Genomic DNA, 18,755 nt, shown 5'->3' with positions numbered 1-18,755 from the left:
CAAAGGGCGTGTTGCGCTCTGTGGGCAGACAGTGGGTGTGGCCTCAGCTCACCTGGAGTTGGTACATCAGGGATGCCTTTTTGTGCTGCTGGAAGGACAAGGTCCTCTGCAGGCTGGAGGGCTGGGGGTTTGTGTGGGCCGTGCAGGACTCTGTGCCAGGCTCGACATAAGTCACCATATGGGACCAAACCTCCTGATTCCCGGACCAGGTCTGGCGTGAACCACGTGGGGGCTTTTGTCTGGGGGTGTCAGCCAGGGTCCTCCAGCTCCTCGGTGACCTGCAGAGACATGTAGAACTTAGAGCTCATAGGCATTAGAGATCCAGTCCCATCATAGTACAGAGGAGGAAACAGGCCCAGAGAGGGGGAGTGACTTTCCTGAAGTCTCTGAGCTGGAATTAGAACTCAGATCTCCTGATTCCCCTCTGTCACACTGGGCAGGAACAACGTCCTCCAATTCTCCAATAAAAATAGATGTCTCAATAAGGACAATCATCCTTTCCTCATTTAGGACTTTACTGTTTACAGTACCTATCTCATTTGTGATGGGGATAATATTTTGCAAATTTGAAATCAATGTGTTTTAATTTCCCACTAAATTGCATTTTCATGCAGCTTCCTTCCTCCAACGCTGAGCAGAGAGCTTGTCATCCCAGCGAAGGAGAGAGTGGGCCTGCTTTGAACAAAGACTCCGTGGAGCAGGTGTAGAGGGCTCCGGTGAATCGAGTGGGTTTGTGTGGTGGCCCACTCACTGTGACCCTGGACAAATCACTTCTCTGGGTGCAGCCTTTTCATCTGCACCAGGGGCTCTGATAGCGCCTCCTTTGTAGAGTAGTTGTGAGGTGGACAGGGTTTGGAGCAGAGTAAGTGCCCTGTACATGTTAGCAGGCCCGGAGGACTTGCTCATAGGCCTTTATGTAGAGAATGTCCATCAGACAGAATGGGCAGCCCTTCACTCCTGTCCTGGGGGTTGGAGGGGGAAGCGGGGAGCTGGGGATGGGCAGGTAGGCAATAAGACCCACATCTGATCTTTCTCCAGGCTGAACTCCCCAAGGAGAAAGACATGCTGGACTAATGGAGGAGACACCGAGGGCAGTGGGCATTCTGATTCCCTTCTCATTTATGACTCAAGAAGGTCATCACCTCTCAGGCTGCCTGCCGCAATGAGGGGTGGCTGCACTGAAGTCAACAGGGGGCTGTGGTATGGTGAGGGGAGGGAGGGCATGAGTTTGGGTCTCCAAGCACCCCATGGTCCCTGTGTGCCTAAGGAGAATCCCAGAAGTTATGTGAGTCTGGTTGGGGAGTTTTTCAGAGGGTTCAGAGAAGGCTGCAGGATAGGACCTCAGACGGTCCTCAGCATCATCAAGAGGCAAAATGGGACCAATTCTGCATGGAGTGCTAAGACAGCCCAGCCCTGATAGAGTGGAGAAGGAACATGCCAGAAAGTTATCAGCCTGACTCATCAGCAGTGGATGGCCTGCTGAATATTTAGGGTAGACCACACCACCCCATCTTGCTGGGCATCAAGCCACACACACCCAAGGACTGGCTTGAGGCCAAATGTGCCCTTGCCTCCCAGTGCCATACAAGCCACTGCCCATCCATGTAGGTGCCATCCTGGGGAGCAGGAGGGAAAGATGCAGAAAACAGAGATTAGCACTTTGTCCACAAGAAACCGATGGTTCCTTTAAAAGACTGTTTAAATCATTGACTGAGACCTAGACTACTGTATTAGGCTGAAACTTAGTTGTCCCCCTCCCCTATGACCCATACAATAGGGGCACATAGATAGCTCCCATCAGCTAAGGGAAAATAAAGAAATGTGGTTTCTCACACATCTGAGTGCACTATGAGGATGGCTGTGACCTTGCCACACATATATTATCTTGTCTGGTTCCCATATGTGCTGGAAAGTGGCCATCACCAGGGGTCAGCTTAGAGTGCCATATGGTCTGGAATGAACAGGCCAGGGTGGCGTGCCCAGAATCATCTTTATTATCACCATTTCCACTGCCAGAGGCTCCAGGGGCCTTTGGCTCCTCGTGCTCTTACTTCACTCTCTGCTGGGTTCTGAGCTGGGCTGAGTTTGGTGAATGAGTCACTGAAGGGAGATGCAGCATAACTTGGGGAAAGAGCTCAGGCTCTGCAACCACCCAGGGCAGACCTGTGTTGAAATCCCAGCCCTGCTGCTTACTAGCCGTGTGACCCTGGAGAAGCCACCTGGCCTCTCTCAACCATAAAATGGAGATAATAACAACATCGACTTTGCAGTTCGGAAGTGAGAATTAGAGGTGTATACAGAACACCAACACCATGCCCTGGGCACAGTAGGTACTCAGTAAATGGTAGCAAATTTAAGAATGAATGAATGAATGGGCCATTTTAGAGATAAGCATACATGCGTGGATCCTATGCCAAAAGGCACCATAATGTAACGTTTAAGCCAAATGGTCCAGGTTCAAATCCTGGCTTGGTCACTTACTTGCTATATAACTATGGAAAAGTTACTTAACCTCTCTACACCTCGGCTCCCCATGTGTGCACTGGGACGGAGGATAATGATACCCATTGAATAGAGTTGCCATGAGGATTAAATGAGCTAATGTATATAATCCTCTTATAGCAGTACCTGGCACAAAGTGCTCCATAAATGCTAGCCATTATTATTATGACAATGTGGGAATAGACGCCATTCCATTCCATCCCCGTGCCCAGCACTCTCTAGGTCCTGTGAAGGTTATATGAGAAGAATAAGACAGGACATCTGGCCTCGAGGAGCTCATTGAGGAGGCCAGATGTGCACCCCTGAAGCAACCGTGCTCAGACCAGCATATGGGCAAAAGGGACACTAATGTAACCAAGGACCCAGGGGAAGTGCAGATCACAGATGCCACGAGGAGAAGAGGATCAGGCAGGAGGAGGCTAGAGGGACTGAGCAAGGCTTTGGGGAGGAAGTGGTGCCTACTAGCGCCTGAAGGATGGGCGGGGTGCGCTATCTGATTTTCACGTGCCCAGTGTCTCATCACTGTTTCTCACCATGGAGGCACTGAATAATTAAGCTAGTGATGGTGTAACGGAGAAGGGCTGCCTAGGAGCCCAGACACCTGGGGCCATGGTCTCTGCTTCATCTCTCAAAGAACAGAAGACTTGGGGCAATTCATTTGCCACTCTGAGCCCCAGTCTCCTTAAACATAAAATGAGAATAATAGCACTTCTCCTTCCAGCCTCACAGGGTTGTAGCCGGGGAAAAATAAACCAGAAAGGAGGGATTGCATAGGCTGCTACAATTTTTATGAATGAGCCAATGTCTTAACCGCCAGTCCTTGGAGCCACTAGAGCGGGAACTCAAAGGTCTGACTCGCTAAAGGAGAAGTTGGAGTACTTTCTCCCCTGCTTTGGGGAAGGGACCATCATAACATCACACAGGCCTAGCAATCGCCTATACTTTTGAGTTTTAATTTCCCCAAAGCCTTGACGTTAACCACGGGGCAAATAACTGGCATTTGAGTCCTTCTCCCACCACAGCTCTCTGCTCCTGGATGTCATGGCTGGTGAGGACAGAAGCACCAAACTCGAAGCTCCTTAGGGGAAGAAAGTATAGCAATCCGTGTCAGGCCTGTTTGTTGGATGGTGACCTGTCTTCTCTGCCCCCACGAGATGCTGGCCAATGTGGTCCCGTCTGCTCACCCCAATCCATGCCCATCTACCTCTGCTCACCACCTCTATCCCAATTTCTTCTCTGCTCATCTCCCAACCCAGAAATCAAACTTAATCACCTTCCATCCTGCTTCTGCAGTGCGATAAATAGTTGTGGTATGCTTCTGAGGAGGAAAAAAAAGAAAAAATCCAGCATTTAAAATATTGAGCTGCTCAGAAATAATTATTCATGAGATTTTTGTGCATGCATTAGTTTTCCCTCGAGGCTAAGGGCCGCCTGCTGGAACGAACTTAGCCACAACTTGGCTTTTCTTTCCCTGTTTTCATTTTTCTTTCTCTTTTTTTCCTCCCTTCGTTTATGAATCCTCAACATATTCTGGATTGAAACATTAAAAATGCTCATCAACAGGACATGGCCAAGGCCTTTCTGGGCTCATCAGCAGAAGGAGCCTGCTGATGGGGAGGAAGGACATTTGAGATGGACCGTCCTGCAGAATGCACCCATGCCTGGATGTGGGAGTCTAGTCTGTGGTAGGGGAGACACAGCCCTGCCCTCAGGGAGCCCCAGTCTGAGGGGGAGACACAGCCCTGTCCTCAGGAGCCCCAGTCTGAGGGGGAGACACAGCCCTGTCCTCAGGGAGCCCCAGTCTGAGGGGGAGACACAGCCCTGCCCTCAGGGGGCCCCAGTCTGAGAGGAGACACAGCCCTGCCCTCAGGGAGCCCCAGTCTGAGGGGGAGACACAGCCCTGACCTCAGGGAGCCCCAGTCTGAGGGATGAGACAGTCCCTGCTCTCAGAGGACTTCCTTTCTGATGGGAGATTCCATTCTGATCTGGGAGACAGGGTTCTCAACCTCAATGGCTTTCTAGTGGAGAAATGTGTTTGAATTCCATTTTTCAGTGGGGAACTGAATTCATTCATTCATCCATTCATTCATTCAACAATATTTATCAAACACACTTTACACTTCTACGTCAAGAACTGGTAGGCACTGGGAGATTCACCTGTAAGAAAAAGATACAGTCTCTGTCTCCAAAGAACACTAGTTGTATTTAGGAGGCAGATACAGAAACGTCTTTACGATCAGCTGTAATAAGTGCTGTAATCAAGATGAGTCCACAGTTCTGGGGAGAGAGACAGCCTGGCCTTTCCTCTAGAGGAGCTCTCAATGCCTCTGCCCTAGGCTCATGCACTCCGTCCCTCCATTTTCCTGTAGAGTCCTAAAAAGAGAGGAGCAGGAGGAAAACAAGCATTGAATGCAGAATATCTGAACATCTGTAAACAATATTTTTTTCACTCATTTACAAATTTGTTCAATAAATACTTTTGAAAACCATCTAGATTCCAGTAATATGCAAAATTTGGGGGATAGAGAAGGCGTTGGCATAATTCTGCTCTGGAGCAGCTCGTGGCCATGTAAACTTTTCAGCAATTCTCATTTGGTATATTCCAGAGCTTTAGAGCAAAACTCACCTGAAAGTTGTCTGGTCCTGTCCCCATCTCCAGGTATAAATGTGCCTGGGCAGAGACTCAGATCTTTTGGGAAGAGGAATCTAAAACCCTCTGCATTTACCTGATCCCCCCCTTAAGAGATCTCTGTTCATATCTGATCAGCTTTCCTCCATTCCTCTTGCTGCAGAAGAATCCCCTTTTCATTTGGGGCTGCTGTGGAGGAGCTGTTCTCCCACCCTCAACCTATTCTGCCTTCCTGGCCTTCGCTCACAGCACACAGCCCAGCTGTCTCTGTGGTTCCTGCATATTTGAAAGTCCTGAAGAAGAGGACCGGATGACAGGTTTCCAGGCATCCAGAATCAAGATCTGAGATATTCATTTCACGGGGCAAAGCTGTGTCGCAGACTGGGGAGATGAGGGGGTGACAAACTAACAGCCCATTTTGGGGATTGGAGCAATGGCCTTAGGGCCTGATGGGCCTGTCCTGAGGGGGTCAGGGTGAAGTGGTCACTTCTCTGAGATGTGGAGTATGAGAATATTGCTTGTAGAAACAGCCATCTTTAGAGCTGTGGGGACCTTGGGGATAGCTGGGTTAGCTACCGGTCAAGCTGCTGTAATAGAGCCCCAAGACACAGTGGCTGACCTAAGAGGGGAGATTATGTCTCTTGTGAATTGGGCTAGACGCCTGTGGACGGTCTGGACCATCCAGAGTCCCAGGCTGGGGGTGCAGCTCTGCCACGCTCAACAGAGGCCTTTCATCACTGAGTCCAAGAGGGCTGCTCCAGTGGCGGCCAGTCTCCAGCCTGAGGGAAGGGCTAGGAGGAAGTAGAGAGCAGGCTTCTTCCTTTTTTAAGAATACGCCCTGGAGATTGCTTTGGCTCACAGTTTCACTCATATCCCATAGCCTGAACTTAACACATGGCCCTTTCTATTTGCAAGGAAGTCTGAAAAATGTCGTCTGTAGCTGAGCAGCTATAGGCTCTGCTAAAACTGAGTGATACTAAAACAAGAAGAGGAGAATGGACATCGGGGCGTAATTTACAGTTCTGTCACAGGTGAAGGAAACATGGCAGACGTGATTGAATGATCCATAGCAGACACTTTTATTTCTCCCAAACATTTCAGCTGCCTGTCTGTTCCCATTAGCAGCAGGATTGAGGGAAAGCCCCCAGGGCAACCAGCTCAGAGTCAGAGAGGAGACTTTGCGAATGGCTTTGATGCTGCCTAGGAATTGGGGTGGGGTCCTTCAGAAGACAGCCGAGGAGGCCCTCCCTTTACCAGGGCTGGTGCCTGTGGCCTCCACTGCAGCAGCGGGAGCTGAGCACCATGCCACGGTATCGCACAGAGCAGCCACAGTGCCCGCAGCTGGCCCTCCCCGGGTTATGGCCGACTGGCACTGCCCTGGCATAACAGATGCTGTGGTGCCCCACCTATGTCCTCCTATCATGCGCCTTTCAACGCCATTCCCATGCATAATGACGACCCCTTTCTGCAAGCATGTGTGAATGCTGCCCCAGGGCTTTCTCCACTGGAGCACGCGTGGGCCCTCCTGCTTCTGGAGAACTCAGTCCAAGACAGCTGAGGTGCTTGGCTTTCCCTGCTCTGTCAAAGTAAAGAGAAGGTCCTACAACCAAGTTGGGGAGAGGGGCCCAAACTGGGAAAGACAGGAAGCTGCGTCTTACTGTCATTATATGCCAGCACCTGGCATAGTACCACGCACAGGATGGGTGGGTGCTCAGAAAGTATTCCATTGATTGAATGAATTTACTCAAGTGCACTCTGTCATCCACTTGCTGTGTGACCTTGGGCAAGTCACTTTACCTCTCTGAGCCACAATTTTGCTGTCTACAGAGAGGATGATAACATTACCTACTGAGAAGAAGGAATGAGATAACAGCTGAGAATGAGCTTTGTGATTCTAATGCCCCCTGAATAGTGAGAGGTGACAGATTAGAAAGCTGCCTCTTATCCTTGTGGCTGCTTTTCAAAATGCCCAGCTAGGAACAGTTTAGTAGCTAAAAAGCAGCATCAGTTTTCTCATTGAAATTCTTTTATTCAACAAAGTGAATAATCTTAGTGGAAGGAATATACATTATATTTTCTGTAGGATTCATTAAAGTTGTTTTCATTTTGAATTAAAAACATGCAGTTTCAGAATATTTATTCTGAAATGGCCCTGTGCAAAAAGAAAGGCTGCTCCTCACCAATCTTCTTGTTTGACAGCCAAGGAAATGGACTGATGGGGGGTGCGGGGGGGTTGTGCCTTTTCCAGGGCCACAAGGCTGTTTAGAAAAATTCATTCGTTCCGCAGATGCTTCACTGGATGGGCTCTGGCCAGGGGCTGCGTTGGGTGTGGGTGTGCCTGGGTGAGCCCAGACGGACATCATCCTGCTGTCATGGAGCTGTCAGTTTCATGGGGAGGGAGCATGAACAGAATAGTTGCGCTAAGGGTTGAGCAGTAAATACTATGATGGAAAAAGTGTGTTTCTCCGAGAACTAAAGCAGCGGACTTGAGCTAGTGGTGGTAGGAGACAGAGAGAAGGTTCTCGGAAAAAGGCTGCTTGAACTGAGGTCTGAGGCATTATGTGGGAGAAAAAGGGAAGCAGAGCCTCCCAGAGACAGAATATGCAAAGATCCTGTGGCCCCAGGTGGTACATGGTGGGTCAGAGGAAGCAGAAGAAGGTCCTTGTGGCCAGAGCGTGGAGAGTGGGATGAGGAGTAGAGAGAAACGAGGCTGCTGTGGGAGATCAAGATTTGGCCACCCTGAAATCTATCTCTTTACCTTGGTTGTTTTCTCTGAGGACATTTGACCTCCCCCACTAACTGCCTAAAGAATTTGACATGGTAGCTCCTTCCTGGAATAGATCTATCATGATGGCTGTAAAGATAACGTAGGGTAAATGTTACAATAGGAAAGGCACCAACAAGCCCCTCTTATCAGAAGTTCTGTCTCTCTGGCCACATTCTCTGGATGACCCTGCGAAGAGTTGCCAGACAATCATTTACATTTATAAGGGAAATCTCCATTTGTAAAGGTGTCTCCCTCTCTGTTTGGAGAAGAGAAGGGGATGAGCTCATTTCTAGTGACTTATCAATGTGGAAGGTGAGGCCTTGAGCTACATAATAAACCTTACTCTTGTTTACTGTGCTTTAGTGGTAATCTCCTGTAACTGACTCCCCCCACCCCCAAAATCCTCCTTTGTCATTGGCTGAAAATGATATTTAAGACGAGAATTTCTGCTATTGTGTGGAGAAGCGCAGTGTCCCTGCTTTGTCCCATGTATACATGTTATTAAACTTGGTATTATTTTCTCCTGCTAACCTGTCTTGTTGATTATTTGGCCAGCCAGAAGAACCTTAAGGGAAAGGGCAGAGGGTGATTCTCCCTCTTCCCCCAACACTGCAAAGGTGGGCAGGGAGAGACCCCTAGGGTCCTTGGGGGCCATATGCATTAAAGCCAAGAGTGCAATCAGAGTCTCATTCTTTTTTTCATAATACCCAAAATTGCATAAAGAAAAATTTTAAACATACAGAAAAGAGGCACTGTAGATGCCAATATACCCACCACCTTGATTCTACAACTAGCATTTTGCTTTACTTGTTTTTGTACATATCTTTCCATCTATGCATCCCTTATCCATCTTTTAATCCATTTTGCTTTTATGCACTTCAAAGTCAGTTACAGACATCAGTGCACGTCAGTCCTACACACTTCAGCATTCATATCATCTCACTGACAAATACACACAGCTGTGAAACCCGAATCCTATCAAGAAACAAAACATTCCATCATTTCAGAAGGTTCCTTTGTTTTCCTTCTCAGTTAATCCCTGCCTCAAACTCCCAGGCAACCACTGTTCTGAAATTTTGCACCATACGTTAGTTTTGCCTATTTTAGAACTTCATGAAATAGAGTCATTCAGTATATCCTTTTTTGAGCAATGTTTCTATCAGTATATTTTTGAGATTCACCCATGTTGCTCATGTATCAATAGTTAATTCCTTCTTATTGTTAAGTAGCATCCGTAGGATGTATATATCACAATTTGGTTATTCAATCTGTAATCTGTTGTTAATAGACTTTGGGGTTGTTTCCAGGTTTGAGTGATGGTGAATAACTCTGCTGTGAATGTTTTTGTACAAGTCTTTCTGAGGATTTGTGTTTCCATTTCTCTCGGGTAAATACCTGGGAGTAGAATTTTTGGGTCAGAGGGTTGATGTATGTTTTGTTTTATAAGAAACTTGCAGACCTTTTCCGAAGTGGCTGTACCATTTTGCATTCCCACCAACAGTGTAAGAGAATTCCAGTTGCTCCACATCCTCATCCCTACTTTGTGTTGTTAGCCTTTTTAATTTTTCAATTGGTGGGTGTGTAATGATAGTTCATTATAGCTTTAATTTGTATTTCTCTGATGGTTAATGACACTGAGCACTTTTTCCATGTGCTTATGGGCCATTTGCACTGCCTTTTGGTGAACTGTCTGTTAAAATCTTTTGCCTATTTTTCAAAAAGTGGATTGTTTATCTTCTAATTACCGAGTTTTAGGAGTTCTTTATATATATCCTGTACAAAGTCCTTCTGTCAGATGTAACAGTAATCGTTTATTCAACAATATTTGTTGAGCCACCACTACGTGGCAGGCAATGCGCTGAACTAGACAGCGTGGGGCCGGCCTCCTGGAGGGCCACAGTCTAGGTGTCCTGACAACCAAGCCCGGTGCCCTTCCTACTAAGTCACTTTTCCCTTCAAAGGAAAGCTCTGGATTCCATGTGTTGAGCTAGCAGGAAGGGCCTCAAACTGAGATCAGACGACCTGGCTTTGAAACCCAGCTCAGCCGCTTACTTGCTGTGTGACTGGGGGCAAGTCACCTAGCTTCTCTGAGTCTTAGTTTACTCATCTATAAAAGCAGAACTAAAAAAACTCCTACCTCGTGGATTCACTGTACAGATTAAAGGAGACAAAAACACCAGGCATTCAGGAGGCCCTTAGCCAATGCGAGTTTCCTTTCTTTCCCTTCCTTGGGGACAAGAGACTGTCCTAATCCTAAGGTGACTTCAGCAAGGCTCCTTCTGTCCTTGCAGGGCTCTAATTATTTTTAATTTCTAATTATAATTAACCCTATGCAGGGTAAAAATTATTTAGTTTAAAAATGAGATGTTCTGATGGTGCTAACCCAGTGGTGAGTACTTACTCTCTCCAGGGCCCTGCTCAATGGCCCCTGCTTTCCAGAACTGATGAGCTTTCCTAGGTTTGCTAATGGAGTTTGCTCTAATGGGCTTCCTGATTTCTCTTCGGGGAAGGTCTGAGACAGAAGCACACTGGCCTGGTAGGGAGAGGATGGTTCTGGCCTGGCTGGTCTCTAACCAACCCCATGCCCCCAGGGAAGGTTCTTCCACCCCCTCCTGTACACCCTTTAGTGTAAAACAGTGAGGGGCCAAAGGGTTTTCTAAGGTCTTTTCCAGCCCAGATATTCTATGCTTGTGAGTTTCCTGTGTCCTTAATGGATGCTGGACCACAGCTGGGAGACGCATTTCCTAACAGAATTGCCCATTCGGTCAGCAAGCATTTGTGAAGGATTTTTGCATGTTCTTGTTTTGTGGAGTGCTGTGGGGAGGGAGGGGCCGAGGCACAGGGAAGAGTTTGATGCTCCATCACAACTCACAGGGTCTCAGTCAGCCCTAGATTAAAAGAAGGAAAAATGTTAATAAGAAAGATATTAATGTCTTTAAAAAACAAAAACAAAACAACAGCATGCCCATGTAGCCAGCACCTCTGCACTGTTTTCCATCAACCGACTTCTCAACCGTCAAGAATTGATGATCCTTTTGATTTATCCAGTTGATAAAACTGGGGCTGTCTCACCTTCCGCTTTGTTTCTGCCTAATTAGAAAACATATCTCTGTTGACTGACAGCCCTTCCCTGTAAGGGTTTTGGAAGGTTTGTTTTGAGATTCTCTATGGGTGAGATGAAAGCCGCATCTCTCCTCTAATTTATTAATTCGGTAAATCCAAAGCTTCAGGGGAGGGATTTGAGCAAATTGTGGTTGGACAGAAAGCAGACACATTGGAGAAACAGGAGATGGGCTGGCGGTGCTGAGAGGGTCTTCCTCAGGCCCCAGATCTGTGGGTCCAGGCGGAGGAACCCCTAAGGTCACAGCTATGTGGGGACAGTCCCAGGCTCCAGCGTTGTGCAGTGCTCCAGAGCTGCCTTTGTTACCTCCTTGCCGGGAGACCTTAGGCACGTTGCTTAACCTCTCTGGGCCTCAGTTTCCTCATCTGTAAAGTGGAGATGGTAATAGAGCCAACCCCATCAGACTGGTGGAGAACTAAATGGGGCAGTGAGTGAAAAGCCCTCTACAGTGCCCTGCATATCGTAGGCTCCATGTCCATGTTAACTCTTAGGATTGCCATTCACATCTTGGTGCATGGGGATCCGTCTGGGAAGCCACAGACACAGGGAGGCCCCTAGCTTCTGACCACTTGGATGCAAGGGGCCCCTGGAGTAGACACAGAAGAGCCAGCCTCAGGTTCCTTCTCTCACTCCTTCTCCCTCAGATTCTTCCCCTCTGGATTTTCCCTGAGGCTTTATCCTCAAGGGACAATTTACCCAAAGTGCTTTTCCTTCTGAAACACCTGGTCTCCATTTATATGTAAATTGGATGTCTGAGTTCAGGAGGCCACAGAGTTGGTTGAATCTGGCCTTTACATTTCAGGCAGGCAAAAGAAATACCACCAAGGAGAGGGATGCAATTTTCTACCCAAAATAAATCTCCCTCTTGCCAGTCCAGACAACTTCCCATTAGAAGGTGCTAGGACCAGAGATGGTGGGTTTCTTGCTCTAGAGGGTCTCCTAAGACTGTTCTCTCCAGGGGGCTCATTTAACAGGGCCCTTCTCATCTTCAACAGCATCTTTCAAGGGCTGGTACTCTCTGCTTCTTTAAGCTTTTTTATACCTGCAACAAATGCTTTAAAACAACAGGGGCAGGGTACAGGTCTACGTGGGCGCCCGTTCCAGTAACACTGCCCTTCTCTTCCTCCAGCAGGTCCTGCTGTCTCGCGGACCAGTGCTGTGCTGAGCTGGAGGGAGAGGTGGAAGAAACAGCCCTGAGAACTGATGATGCAGTGTAACAGCAGTTGGATGTCAGGCCAACTGGCTAACCACTTGCTTCACTTACATCATTTCCTTGAATTCTCAAGAACCCTAGGAGGAGATGCCATTCTTAGCCTGACTTCCCAGATCAGGAAACTGAGGCTCAAAAAGGTTAGTGAATCTGCACAAGGCATGTACTTTGCTAGCACTGGAGCTGGAACTGGAGCCAGGCGTTCTGACTCCCAGAGCAGCTGTGGGTGTGACCCTCATGGGGGTGACGAAATCAGGATTAGGCTCTGGACTGGGTGGCCCTGAGCCCTGCTTCCCCTGTGGACAGACTCACCATAAGCATCACACCATGAGTTTTCAAATAAATAAGATGCAGCCAAACCTAGAGAATGTCAAAACTTTCCAGATGCAATTTCACGTGCCTTAGAGATTCAAGGAAGCATATTGGGTACCCTCAGGAATTCAGGCCATCGCTGCTGTGTTGATTGCACAGAAGATGGGCAGAGCTAGTGATGAGCTAAGGCGTCGGAGAAGGAGAACTGGGTAATGGAGAGGTTTCCTGTGCTGTCCCAGTTTATCTTCTTACGAAAATGGCGATTGGATTTCAGAGTCAGAGATGGGTGAGACTCAGAGAGAACATTTTGGATGTGAGGACAGTTTGATCCCCATCACCAGATAGCCAAATCATAGTGAGTAATAAGAACTACCACTGAATTTATATGCTAGACGGCTTTTGGATACAGTTATATTTAACATGGTTCCTCATAACCCACGAGTTTGGTATTGCTGCTGTTTTACAGAGGAGGAGACGGCCGACCAGAGATGTTAAGTGGCCTCAGGTCTTACAAATGGGAAATTGGAGGGTTTGAACCTGAATATATGTTTTCATTGTGTTCTGTATTCTATAACTGTTTACTGAGCCCCTGATGGGTGCCTGGCATGACGTTAGGGGCCTTAAAGGTGAACTCACAAGCCCTGTGATGCGGGGCTTGTCTGCATTTGCCGAAGGTCATGCTGCTAGTCGGCCCTTACTCCCTCCTTCAGGAAGGCTTCAGCCAATAGTGATAATTAAACAGGTCACTAGTGGGTATTATGTCATGGGGGAGGAAGGTGAATGTCATAAGAAAGAGAAAAGCAAAACACTACGTTTTCAAAGGAAGGAGCAGCCTCTCCTCTGGTTGGAGGTGGGGGGTTTTCAGAGACGCTTCAGGAGCAGGTGCTACTAGAGAGAAATGGCCATCCCTCCACTCCGGGCATGTTCTGGCTGTTAAAATTCTCCTCCTCCCTCCCCACTCCCCTTCCCCTGAACAACACTAGCTCATCTCCTCAGGTCTCCTCTGAAGGGTTTCTTCCTTGGGGAGGCTTGACTGAACCCCTGGGTCAGGCTAACTACCCCCTTCATAAGCCCCCGGTCCCGCACATCTCCTTCCCCAACAGACATCACATGGGGATTGTCCCTGCTTCTTACCTGAGGGCCTGCGAGCTCCATGGGGCAAGAGGACACCCACCTTGCCCTGCTCCACACTTGGCCCCCAAAAGAGGGTCAGGCGCTCAGCACCAACTGAGAGATTGGAATGCTCCAACTATCCGCACTCTCAACCAGCCAGATGAGCTCCAAACCCAAAGGCGGGAGCTGCAAGGGTGCCTGGGGTTGGACAACGTGTCGCCGGGAGTGGGGAGCCTCCAGGGAAAAGAAAAGGGCGTCTCTGCTCAGAGTGAGGCCCTGGACCATTTCTAACAGCACTAGCTTCTCAGAAACACAGGCTCCCAGACGCCCCCAGTCTTGCTAATCCAAATCTGCATTTTAATAACATCTCCAAGTAATTCTTGGTGTGTGTATAAAAACATGAGAAGCACTTGCATCAGGAACTATAAACAGAATGGTTGAGGCTGCTCTGAAACTCTTTATGGAGTTGGCTGGCTCCACGGGTCTAGCACACAAGGGTCAAGTTCAAGAAGGTCATCTCCGAGAAGTTTATGTGCTAAATCCCAGGGTTAGTGTCCAGGGTAGGAAAGTTGGAGCCCACAAGCAGGGTTGAATGTGATCCCATGACAAGGGTGGCTTGCATCCTTCTCTCTCCCTTCTACCTGTGTGGACGGCCGGGGCCTTCCCTGGTTGGGGATAGCTGCCCTGATTCTTGTGCATGAGCACATGCGCATGCGTCCCATGTAGCCTTGGCATCTGTCCATACACAGCATTCTTTTTTCACACACAAAACACTTTGCAGATCACAGTTCTCTACTTCAGTCCCTCTCTACTTATACTAGACTTAATTATTTAAATTTAGTCCATTGGTGGTTCTATATTTAATTTTTTTAATCGAATGAATTATTAGTCTATTAATAAATGATAAAGTTTAACAGCTGTTAATGAGCATTCAGAATAGATAAATTATTTCCCTCCATAACACAATAGCAATATTTGCCATGAAACAGAAAGGTTGTCCCTACAAGAAACTCTACTCTTTTGACCTGGTTCTCTTTACTTTTAGCAAATAGGAACTAATTAATTTATTATGTTTTATAAATAAGAAAAGGAGGGAGAAATGGAGTTTACTTACTCATGTGCTGTGAACACATTTTGTTCAACTCTCTTTGTTGCTCTCCCCCAGGCTCCCTCCTATTCTGCACAACTAAGGGAGATGGAGAATAGTCCAGGAGGGTTGCCATGGCTCCATGGCTCCATACACTGGTCAAGAATAAATCGTCCATCCCTCCCTCTCCAGGTGTTTTCCCAGAAGTGTTGCTGGCGGACCCTCATGTAGAACCAGGAGAAGTGGGTTGGGGAGAGGAAGCCACATACTGAATAAGAAAAGCATTCGTGAAAATACTCTGACTTTCATTACATAGGGAGTATAAAAGGCATGTAAATACAGATATTTTATTCTGCAATTTGAACATTAAGTTTCGTTGCCATATCTCCTGTGCTGTGTCATGTAGACTGATGTCTGCTAAGAATGAGATTCTGGAATTGCCTTTCCAGCTTGTGTAACTCTGAGAGGTTCTGGAACAGTTTTTTGGAGCTTCCCCTCACACAACAAGCTAATATATGTGTGCCCATACTATGTGTGATGTGTGCATGTGTTAAGTGTGTATACGTGTGTGCATGTGGTGAAGATATATAGATACCCATGCACACGTATCCACTCATTCAGTTGGTCAGCCATTTATTTATTAAAATGCCTACTAAGAGCTGTGTAGGTGCTGAGGATTCTGCAAGTCACCAAAACACAAAATTTCTGTCTTCACGGAGCTTATGTTCTCATGGGAGAGAAAGACCCCATATCCACACAAACAAAGAGACACACAAATACTAATAGCTAAAGAAAACCAAAGCAGGGTGAGGGGGCGGAGGGTGATCAGGGCACTCCCTGTGATAGGGTGACCAGGAAAGGCCTGTCTGAGGGGGTAACATCTGAGCAGAGACCTGAGCGAGGGGCGGGAAACGAGGCGTGTGGGTTTCTGCAGGAACAGTGGTCTGGGTGGAGAGTCCAGCACAGGCCAAGGTGTGGACGCAGGAACTTCCTTGGAGGGTTTGGGGAACACCAAAGTGGCCTGTGTGGAGATTGAGAGGGAATCTTGTATATCCACTAACGGACTCCTTAAACCAGAGAGCGTGGAACCAGAGGGCAAGGAATGGGAAGACTCCACAGCTTGCCCAGCCTAAGCCCCTCATTTTCTGGTTAAGTTAGAGATAGAACTGGTATTTTTGACTTGAAAAAACAAAACAAAAGAGGCTGCTCCCTATTTGATTGTTGACTGATATTGGTTCTTACTCCCCAGCTCAGCCCAACTCAAGACAGGGCTCCCCTCTGGCATGTCCTTAACCTTCTCCCCGCACCTCTATCCTTCCAGAAAATGGTCCACTTGAGGGGCAATAGCCTCGTGTCCTGTGACTAAGAACGGAATGGTGGTATGGTTCCTCATCTCCACTCGCATGCTCCTTGCTTCTACAGACTGCATTGGGAGACTCAATTATGCTTCAGCTTTCACCAGAGAGGGAGGTGGAGAGACCGCTGGATAATCCTGGGGGAGGGGGTGCGGAGGACGTGTATTTATGGCGGGAAAGTCTGGGCCCGGGAGCAACTGAGCGTTTTCCTGGAAGATGGTGATGGGCAGGCCCTGGCTCCTGATGGAGGGTCTCACATGCCCAGGGGAACCCCCGGCCCGCCTCAGCTCAGCCCCTCTTCCAGGGATCTCTGAGCACCAGGAAGCTCGACACCTTCTGCTTTGGAGACCTGCTGTATCTGTTAGTACTAGGTTTGGTTGCACGACAGAAAACTCAAATACTGAGTAGGCTGCTGGCCTAAAAAAATCGTGGTTTGCTTTTCTCTCATGTGAAAGAAGTCTGGGGCCAGCAATCCAGGCCTGTCGAGAGGGCTTCTGGGTGCCATCAATGTCCCATCTTCCATTGGTCTTTCTGTTCCTCAAGTTCACCTCATAGTCTAAGAGGGCCATGAGGATTCAGCCATCTTGTAGAAGTTCCCTGCAGGAAGCAGGAGGAATTGGGGCAAGGCAAAGAGTACCTATCAGCTTGGAATCCTCTATTTTATTTTATTTTATTTTATTTATTTATTTTTTAGATTTGCTCTAAGCTGACACCTGTTGCCAATCTTCCTCTTTTTTATTTTCCTCCCCGAAGCACCAGCACGTAGTTGTATATTCTAGTTGTAAGTCCTTCTGGTTCTTCTATATGAGCTGCGACCACAGTATGGCAGCTGACAGAGGGGTGGTGTAGTTCTGAGCCCAGGAATCGAACCTGGGTCCACCAAAGTGGAGTATGCTGAACTTTAACGACTAGGCCATCAGGGCTGGCTCTATTTTATTTTTATTGATTGATTGATTGATTGATTGATTGATTTAGTGAGGAAGATTAGCCCTGAGCTAACATCTGTTGCCAATCCCCCTCTTTTGGCTGAGGAAGATTGGCCCTGGGCTAACATCTGTGCCCATCTTCCTCCACTTTACATGGGATGCTGCCACAGCATGGCTTGATGAGTGGTGCACAGGTGTGAGCCTGGGATCCGAACCTGCGAACCCAAGCACTATGCAACCAGGCTGGCCCCTCTATTTTATTATTTTGTTTTATTTTTTTCCAGCTTTATTAAGGTATAATCGGCAAAATTGTAATATATTTAAAGTGTGCAATGTGATGATTTGATACACGTATACATTGTGAAATGATTCAAGTTAATTAACACGACCATCACTTCACAGTTTCTTTTTTTTTAGTAGGAATGCTGAAGACATACTCTCTGAGCACATTTCAGGTATACCATACAGTATTAACTATAGTTACCATGTTGTACGTTAGGTTCTCAGAACTCATTCATCTTATAACTGAAAGTTTGTACCCTTTTACCAACAGCTCCCCATTTCCCCCACCCCCCAGTCCCTGGCAACCACCTCTGTTTCTATGAGTTGAACTTTTTCTTTTTCTGTTTTTTTTTTTTTTAGATTCCACCACGCAGCATTTATCTTTCTTCTGTCTGGCTTATTTCACCTAGCATGATGCCCTCCAGGTTCATCTATGTTGTTGCAAATGGCAGGATTTCCTTCCTTTTCAAGGCTGAATAATATTCCATTGTATATATGTATACCACATCTTTTTTTTTTTCTAATTTTATTTGTTTATTTATTTTTCCCCCAAAGCCCCAGTAGATAGTTGTACATCATAGCTGCACAGCCTTCTAGTTGCTGTATGTGGGACGTGGCCTCAGCATGGCCGGAGAAGTGGTGCATTGGTGCGCGCCCGGGATCCGAACCCGGGCCGCCAGCAGCGGAGCCGCGCACGCAACCACTAAGCCACGGGGCCGGCCCTACCACATCTTCTTTATCCATTATTCCGTAGATGGACATTTAGATCATTTCCATGTCTTGGGGCTGTCGAATAATGCTGCAGTGAACATGGGAGCAGAGTTACCTCTTCAAGAAAGCGATTTCATTTCCTTTGGATGTACACTCAGAAGTGGGATTGCTGGATCATATGTTGGTTCTATTTTTAATTTTTTGAGGAACCTCCATGCTGTTTTCCATAGTGGCTACATCAGTTTACATTCCCACCAGCAGTGTACGAGGGTTCCCTTTTCCCCCACATGGAGGAAGCCCCCTTTAAAAAGCTTTCCCAAAAGCCCCATCCAATGACTTCCCTTATGTTTCACTGGCCACCCTTATCTGCAAGGAAGGTTGAGAGTGTCGGTTTCCCTCCGTGCTTGTTTGTTTAGCTAAGTGGCATATTTCCACTGTAAATAAATCTATTCTGATAGAGGAGGCACTGGATATTTGGTATTAAATCTCTGCCACTTATGTAAAGGCATGAACCAGCTCTGGTACCTGTCCCAGGTCCACCGATTCAGGTGGAGGATGGCAGAGGGATCGTCCCTCAAGGTCCTGGCTGTTTGGATAGAAGAAAGGGACCCCTGTGCTCAGGTCTCATACTTTCCAGATGGACTTACTCCCAGAGGGCTTGTGGGGGGTAGGAACAAAGGATGTGGGTGGAGGTCATTCTTGGGGTCATTTTAGGGCTCTACCCCCTCCCCCTTGGGTAT

The sequence above is a fragment of the Ceratotherium simum genome, chromosome 13 (genome assembly GCF_057802395.1).
Source record: "Ceratotherium simum simum isolate JZ-2026a chromosome 13, ASM5780239v1, whole genome shotgun sequence".
Lineage (NCBI taxonomy): Eukaryota > Metazoa > Chordata > Mammalia > Perissodactyla > Rhinocerotidae > Ceratotherium > Ceratotherium simum.
This window is presented reverse-complemented; position numbering follows the sequence as displayed.